Below are 8,949 nucleotides of genomic sequence, written 5' to 3' on the forward strand. Positions count from 1 at the left end.
AAAGAGTGTGGTGGGAGCTGATGGTTGGAGGGGGCTTCTGGACACTTCAGCCGGAGTGAAATCTCAATCAAGAGACGCACACTGAGGATTGGCAGCTGAAGGCTCGGGAGATCGGGATCAAGATGATGTTCTGCTGCTGCTGATGTGCCTGGCTGCCTGTTTGCGCACTCGCTGTCCTCCCTCCCTCAACGACGCCACGCACATTTGCTCCTTTTCTCTCCCACTCTCTCCAATGTAACAGCCATACAGAGTAAAGTTAGTCAGGACGCGAAGGCTGTTCCCATCACGGCTTTCAAAATAAAAACACTTCTGTCAATGCACAAAAACGACAAGAGCGCAGAAAGAAATGTGTTACAAATCAACTATAACAGCTGAATTCCCAGTAAAATGCCATGGGAGCACACTATTACAGCTTGTACTTATTGCCTTAAGGGACCAGAGGTAGTGCCCCCTAACTAGAAAAGTTGCTTCTAAAATAAATGTTTTGATGCTACGTGAACTAATTTATTTTGAAGGTTCTTATTTCCTGTATTTATTGAGTATCTGTAGCTTGAGTCAGCTGGTAGCACAAGCCATCCTTCCTCCATTCAAATAGCTGTGCGACAGACGGGGGCGCGCATCAGGCCACCTCCTCTTCCTGATGTCCACACTCTCTGCACTGTCCTCTCCCCAAACCTGGGATTATGAGAAGAAATCAAGGATTTATCTTGGTTATTAGAGGCATTTGGGGGGGGACTGACTGAAGTGTACTCAGCAATCACCTAGGGGCTGCTTTTCAACTACATTTGTTGTTCTTATTAACGCATCTGGTTCAGGATGAGCATTTAAATGTGTAAGAACACCAACACCCTCAGTCTGTCGTCACTGGTTATTTAGAGGAGTCCGAGTGTGTGAAATGCAACTTTACAAAGGGGCAGGGCACGTCTCCTTGTCTCTCCTAACTGGAAACCTCTGAACAACAAGCTTGTTAATAAGGTAGGGCCTATATTTTGAAGGAGCATGTTTTCCTCTGGATGTGTCAGATTCTATTCAATAAACAAGCGGGAGAGATGCACTGAAACCTCAGTAAATCTAATTCTGCATGAAGTCATCCCCTGGAGAAATGAGTATCTCTCTCCATCAGCTGCGTGTGTGCATCTGTACCTGTCGCGTTGCCTTTTACTGCACTGCTATTTGTTCTCTGATCTTCCCATTTCAACTGGAGGGCACAGTAGGTGTGACACATTTGCACCAGAACAAAACATCTGTCAGATTCACCCATGCAACAGAGAACACACAAAGCTGTGTGTGTAATTTGTTCCAGGTGCGTCTCTGTCCTCGGTAACAAAATGCTTTGCAATTGCACAACATGGGAAAAGGTGCCCCCACCTTTTTCCCCCTAGTTTTCTCGCAATCAAATCCTAGGTTCAAGACACTTGGTCCCCTTGGGCCCCTCCTGAGTGAGTCTCGCATCTCTCAACCTATTTGCCAAGCTAAGGAGAGGGAGAGACAGCTAGTCCTGTGGCCACGTCATCTTTGACTCAGTCAGTCAGCAGGGGACACAGGTGCTCTGCTACAGAAAGCCCCACCGCAGTCAGCAGGGTTGCTGCACAGCGTTTGTCTCCTCACCGATGGGGAAGATGGGGCTGTTCAGGTACATAGGACACACTGCAGGGCATAGATCTCACAGCAGGGGAGGAAAAACCCACCTGATGGAAGGAAGACAGGCTATAGCAGCAGCACCTCTGCGTATGCACATAGATGACTCAGTGAGAACAAATACAGTTGAAGTCAGAAGTTTACATACACTTAGGCTGAAGTCAAAACTGATTATTTTAACCACTCCACAGATGTCACGTTAATAAACCCTTGTGTCGGCAAGTTGGTTAGGACATGTACTTTATTAAACCCTTGTGTCGACAAGTCGGTTAGGACTTGTACTTTATGCATAGCAAGTATTTTTTCCCAACAGTTGTTTACAGATAAATTGTTTCACTTATAATTCACTATATCACAGTTCCAGCGAAGTTGATAGGCTAATTGACATCATTTGAGTCAATAGGAGGTGCACCTGTGGATGTACTCTGTTTGACATCATGGAAAAATAAGAAGACATCAGCCAAGGTCCTAGAAAAAAATAATTGTGGACCTCCACAAATCTGATTCATCTTTGGGAGCAATTTCCAAAAGCCTGAAGGTACCACGTTCATCTGTACAAACAATACTACACAAGTACAAACACCATGGGACAACACAGCCATCATACAGCTCGGCAAGGAGACGTGTTCTGTCTCCTAGAGATGAATGTACTTTGGTCCAAACAGTACAAATCAATCCAATAACAACAGTAAAGGACATTGTGAAGACACTGGAGGAAACAGGTACCAAGGTATCTATATCCACAGTTAAACGAGTCAGATATTGACCTGAAAGGCTGCTCAGCAAGGAAGAAGCCACTGCTCCAAGACTGCCACAAAAAGGCAGACTACGGTTTACAGCTGCACATGAGGACAAAGATCTTACTTTTTGGAGAAATGTCCTCTGATCTAATGAAACCAAAGTTTAACTGCTTGGCCACAGTGACCATCGTTATGTCTAGAGGTAAAAGTGGGAGTCTCGCAGGCCCAAGAACACCATCCCAGCCATGAAGGACAGGGGTGGAAGCATCATGTTGTAGTGGTGCTTTGCTGCAGGAGGGACTGGTACACTTCACAAAATAAATGGCATCCTGAGGAAGATTATGTTGATACAGTGAAGCAACATCTCAGTACACCAGCCAGGAAGTTAAACCTGACTCAGTTCCACCAGTTCTATCAGGAGCAAGTTATTGTAAGAGGCTTGTGGAAGGTATCCTGAAATGTTTGACCCAAATTAAACAACTTAAATGTTCTTGCTCCTCAGGAAATTGAAAAAAAAAACTATTTCCCAGACCTGCTAATTTTGAGACATGAAGCGAGCGACTCCCTCTCACACACCTCTCCAAATAAATCTGTGGCAGGGAAGCAGCAGCAGTAGTGTTTTGATTTATTATTATTCTCTATCCGGAAAAAAAAAGAAGCTTAATTGATGGCTACTCTGGCACATTAATTTACTGAACCATACTTTCCATCATGCCATTAATGATAACAACAAACAGATACCAGTGAAGTGATGTAGTCTGGCTGACTCACACTGAACATTTCTGCTGATTCACAGTCAACCCTTGTTTTCTACTTCCATTCAACACAGATTAGGCAAACTTATCTCCATTTACCTGACTCACAGGGCCTAGAGCAGAAAAAATGAATGCAAATTTTATTCTGAATTAATGTACAAAAATGAAGTTTTCTCTAAAAAATGAGCTGTCCAGAGCAGAGAAGCATTTTATCTGCATGCAAACAAAACATCAGGGGGTAGAGGTGTCTCTCTGGATGGATAGGATGTCTATGGGCGTCACATTCGACTTTGTCACACCAGCACCTTAAATGCAAATTCTGTTGCATCTGTCTGTACGTGTGTGGCGGCAACTGTGAGCAGAAGAGTGGCAGATAAGGAGGCGAATGCCACCCTGGATCCATGGATCTCACTGAGCACACTGCAATGTTTTTAGAGAATCCACTCAATTTTAGAGCTGATCGATCAGGTCAGCTAAACCCGCTCAGTGAAAACACACAAATCAATGACCTCAAGTTCTGCTGATCCTCAAAATGGTGAGAAAGAAAGACAAGAGCTGGGTCTCTCTGCCACTCAGGGTCATTCTCATCGGCCGTGCAGTTTCTCCTGAAGAGATTGACCTGCCAATCCGTTATTGATCCAGGGAGTACAGCGGAAGGAGGTGAGACACTGTTCTGTGTCAAACTCCAGCCTCCTTTCTGGGGACTGCTCCCCCAGACAGAGGCCAAGCAGGTTGGAGTAGAATTAATCACTTCTTGTTTCTCCTGTCTCCAGGCCTCAGGGAGGTCATGAGTACAGGCACGCAGCACACATCCAGACACAAACTGGGCCCTTATCTTCTTTTTTCCCTCCACCTTATCCATATTTCTCTCCTGCCTCGAACCTCCTCCTCGTCTCTTTCTGTGGCTTGTATGCTGACGTTCTGCTGTGCTGGACAGAAAACATGAGGCCTCACACTCTGTAAAACCTAGTCTAGTAGTCTGCATGCTGACAGCTAAGATTTTATATTTTTGATTAGAGAAGGATTGCATGTTGCTGATAAAGCAGCTTCCCTTGAGCGAGAGAGAGAGAGACCCCCCACTCTCTCAGCAAACTTCAATGATCCTCTCAATTGCTCTCTGTAAAAACAGGAGCATGATATTCTGTCACTCATTGACCACACACTTTCGATGAGGGGCTTTTTTTTTTTTTTTAGCTACAGCGGAGGAGAGCTGGTGTACCCTTGTCCTCTACAGGGATATATTAAAGAGATCAGTAGAGTGATTCCAACAGTCAAGGTTATCTTCCCCCTGTGTCCCTTTCAGCTTACTCCCCTCTCACCTCAGCTTATCATATGATTTAGATTCATCCACTCACCAGAACAGAAAGATCCAATCTAAATAACACACAGACCTTGTTTATATAAATATTTGTATATCCCACATTCATCACGAGTTTCTTGGCTGGATGATGCAGCCTGAACTCTCTTCTCATTCAGACCACCTCTTTTACTGTAAAATACAAACATACCCAGCGACGTTGTGCCACAAGGCTCCCTGGGACGTTCATGCTCAAATGTCAGAGCGTTTCATCCTGATGATGACAACTCACTCCCCTCACTCTTTGTCTGCAACAATAGCACCAATTAATAGTGCAACCCTCCTCACATGCAACTTTAGGAAAACGACCACTATATCAAATATTAAAGCAGGACAAAGCCACTGCTATTCCGTTAAAAAAAAAAAAAAAAAGACATGAGTGCTATATATAAGGCTAGACTTAATTTACTCCCAAATAACCCCCTCCCCCACCTCACCCACATAGACAAATCGCTGCATGTGAAAACAGAGCAAGACTCAGCACTCATCGACATGCTCTACTAGAGGCCTAATGGCCCCTGGGTAATGGCCTCTTTGGTCTTCAGGAAATCCTCCCTCATGCATACATCAAAGCTGGGATTGAGAAGGACAGAGAGTGGAAAAAAGAGGGGAGGAAAGAGACATCAAAAGAGAGGAAGTAACAAGCTGATGGACACTCTTAAAGGCGTCCGTTTTTGCTTAGGATTTTCATGGCAAGGCCAATCGACATTCTTCAGATAGGTATGGGTGGCAAACCACTTCATTTATTATTTGGCTGGACTCTGTATTAAAATCATAATAATCCCAGTTGTAGACGTTGTCACGCCTGTACAGCTGCTTGTGTTTAGACAAGATCTGAGAACTTTGTTTTGTAGAAGAACGTGTATAATTTTTGAATCAATACCAAAACACAGATGTCTTGTCTGCTGTTCTTTGTCCTAGTAAACTCAATCTTCTTGCATTTTAGACTGCTGCTCAGACAAAACAAGTAATTTATACTTGTTACGTTCAGCTCTGAGAAACTGTCATAGGAATGGGTATTATACTGACATAATTCATTCATTAATTTGGAAAACAATCAGCAGATTGACTAGTGAAAATAATCAGTTGCAGTCCTACTCATAATATAAAGCTCCTCATCCTCACTATTTCTCTGTTCTTTTCTTCCTCTGTCCATCCCTCATTTTCTCTCTTCACTGGCAGCAACTCAGTCATCAGCCTGCTGCTACTGTGCTAAGACCCGTAGCCCATCAGTCCACAACACCCCCTGCTTCTCCTCACTGTCCACAACCCTGCATAGTGCAGATCTGTCAGTGCTATCTAATTATAATTCACATACACGTGCCCATTTTGATCCTGATTATTTGCAAAAGGTTCTGCCTGGTGACACAGAAGGCACCTGTCTATCTCCTGTGAGTAAATACAGCTATGACCTCTCCATGTCCTGCCCCTACATAATCTCCTCTTTCATGTGGGACTCACAAAACCTCTTTTTCAAATGCTTTTGTAGTAATCATGTTGTTTCAAAAAGAAGTAGACTGCATTGGGTGAAATCAAGTTGGGAGCTACTTCAAGCTGCTCCGCAGTGGCATGCCGACATCAAACTGGCCTTCAATACATTTGCAGTGAGTGAAGTACTAGGTATCGCCGTACAGCGCACATTAAATAGTGTCAGTGTTTAACAGGCAAATCTGACAGGCTGGCGGTGCCTTTAGTGGTTTGATAAGGCAAGCGGGTGGTCCTGTCTGAATGTGGTCGACTGTTCTCGTCACTCTGGAGTGAGACTTGCACAGTCTCTCACCCGCACTGCCTTCCCATTAAAGTACATCTTAATTGGCATTAAAACTGGTGATAAGGGCTTAATGAAGGAATTAATAGATAACACACAGTCTGGAGCTTGTTCTCCACAGTCACACTCTGACAAACACAAAAATATACAGCTGTACCCCAACCAGCAGATTTTACAACACAGAGGGTGAGTGAGAATTCATGGGGAAATAGGTGTCCTACAGTGAGAGGCAGGACCAAGACTGAGAGCCTCTAATATGTCACCCTGCATGACAACAGCAGACCTTCTGAAGCCATGCAGTCCAAACTCTAGGCTTGAATGGGATGATAAACAGTGGCATTACTCTGAGCCATCCAAATTTTAGTTGTTTTATTTACTTATTTTTAAACTCAGACAACTGAGTTGAACTTGTGTTTAAAGTATATACTGTCCAACAGTCACATCCCTGCTGGCTGATTTATTCATGTATTTAACAGTGTACCGTTATAAGACCAAATACATGGATCAATGCTACAGTATATCCCACAGCATGTCTAGAATAAGGTAGAGTAAGGTAGTCAGCAGCGCCTGTCTCTGGTTGTCCTATATAACAAAATTCAACTCAACAGGAAAACTGAAAAAAAAAAAACTAATACAAACAAATAAGTAAAACAGAATTGAAAAGATGAATCAATTTCTTAATTGAGTGGCATAGAGATAATAACCAACTATTTTGATACACAATAAATAAGAATGGCCTCATTCAATTTTCTCAGTTGTGAAGATTTGCTGCTTCTCCTATATGACTGCAAACTGAAAATATTAGAATTGGTTTAGCTAAATAAACTATTAAGACATCGTCCCTGACAAGAATCGCCAGGCATAATCAAATCAAATAATTAATAAATAGTGTAATGAGGGAAAAATAGCCTACTGTTTCAACTTGAGTTTAAAATCCCACTCATGGTCAATTTGTTGCAAGTTATAGCAAATCACTACTGATCCCTGTGCAGTTTACCTGTGTTTCTAATATTGATAGGCTTGGCACAGCCTGGTTGTTAATAAATTCATTCAGCTTTAGTTTTTGTTGACGACTGGAGGAAGGACAGCTCCAAAACAAGCGAAAACACAGAAACATTATATGGTATTGTTTCACAAACTGTTTTGGCTAGTGTGTTAGCAAACAAAGAACTAGTTACTTACACACTTAGCAAACTCTGCTGATTTTGGCAACAATTCTCAAGCATTTCACCTCTATAACAGACATTACTGAGAATTATCCCAGTCATTTGATTCAATGTTGACATCAAAAACAGCGAGTATGCTTATTTAACCTTACATTTCTTGAGCTGTACCGGCTACAGTGTAGATAAACTTCACCTGCGCCATGGCACTTGAATCGGATTGGTCCAATCAGGTCACGTGTTCAGGCTGGTGTTACACGCCCCGTCAGATTTTGCGACAAGCGAAGAAGACGCCACAGTACTGTTGGAGCAGAGTTCTGAATGCAGTAGTGGAAGAAGTACACAAATTACTTACTTACTTAGGTAAAAGTAACAATGCCACAGTGTAAAAATTCTCTGTTACAAGTAAACGTCCTGCATTCAAAATGTTACTTAAGTACAAAAGTACTGGAATCATTATGAGAAATAGCACATTTCACATTAATATATATTCAGTTATTGGATTATAATTATTAACGCATTAGTGTGTACATCACATTTAAAGCTGCATTTGGTAAACGTGGGGATCATTTTAACTCCCTTATATGCTTATAATTTTGAGTATTTCTGGGTATATTGTGAATTTCCCACCAGGGGTCAATAAAATCAGATGGTTATATTATATTTTGTATGTTTAATCTGATTCTGAAAAGCCGCTAGCAACTAAAGTTACTGAATAAATGGAGTGGAGTAAAAAGTACAATATTTGCTTCTAAAATGCAATGCTGTCAAAGTAACAGAAAATGAAAATATGTAAAGTGCAAATACCTCAAAATTGTACTTAAAAACAATACTTTAGTAGTTACTTTCCGCCACTGCCTGTATGTTGAACAGTATTTAATTCATGCATCCATTACTGAACCTCCTCCAGGTCTAAAAGCAAACACCGTAATACCTTTATGCAGAGCTCACCATGCTCCAGTGGGCACATATTCCACAGAGCACACTACAATGAAAAACAAAACACCAAAAGCAGAGAAATTAACCAACCAGGTGAATCAGAGCCAGGCTCTTATTAAGAATGTTCCTTCTGAGCACCTAATGAAGCCAGCAATCTAAGTATTTTCCTAATATAGCTAATGGTTTGTTTTTGTGGTTGTTTTATCCCAGGCTTATAAAATCGTTGCATAAAGTGTTATTGTAATAAGTACCTATTATTATTACATCACTTCCAGCATAGGGATAAGCAGTATTATATTCATGTACTTCAAACCTACAAAGTAAATTGGGACACAAATATACATTTGCACAAATTAGTATCATTTTTGTTCAGACACACAGGTGTATATGTGTTTGGGTGTGTGCGCTGTCTCCCCCCTCCTGAGCCACAAGTTTGGGCTATTTTCCCAGAAATGTGTTAGACGGAAAGAGGGAGGCAGATGCTTTTCTGCCCTCCCAGAGGACACTGCAAAACATGTGGAGAGTGGCTAGGCTGGTCATATTAAACACACCATGTACACCCTGCATATGACTGTGTGTGCCCAAGAGT

This window comes from Monopterus albus, unplaced genomic scaffold (genome assembly GCF_001952655.1).
Source record: "Monopterus albus unplaced genomic scaffold, M_albus_1.0 scaffold36.1, whole genome shotgun sequence".
NCBI lineage: Eukaryota > Metazoa > Chordata > Actinopteri > Synbranchiformes > Synbranchidae > Monopterus > Monopterus albus.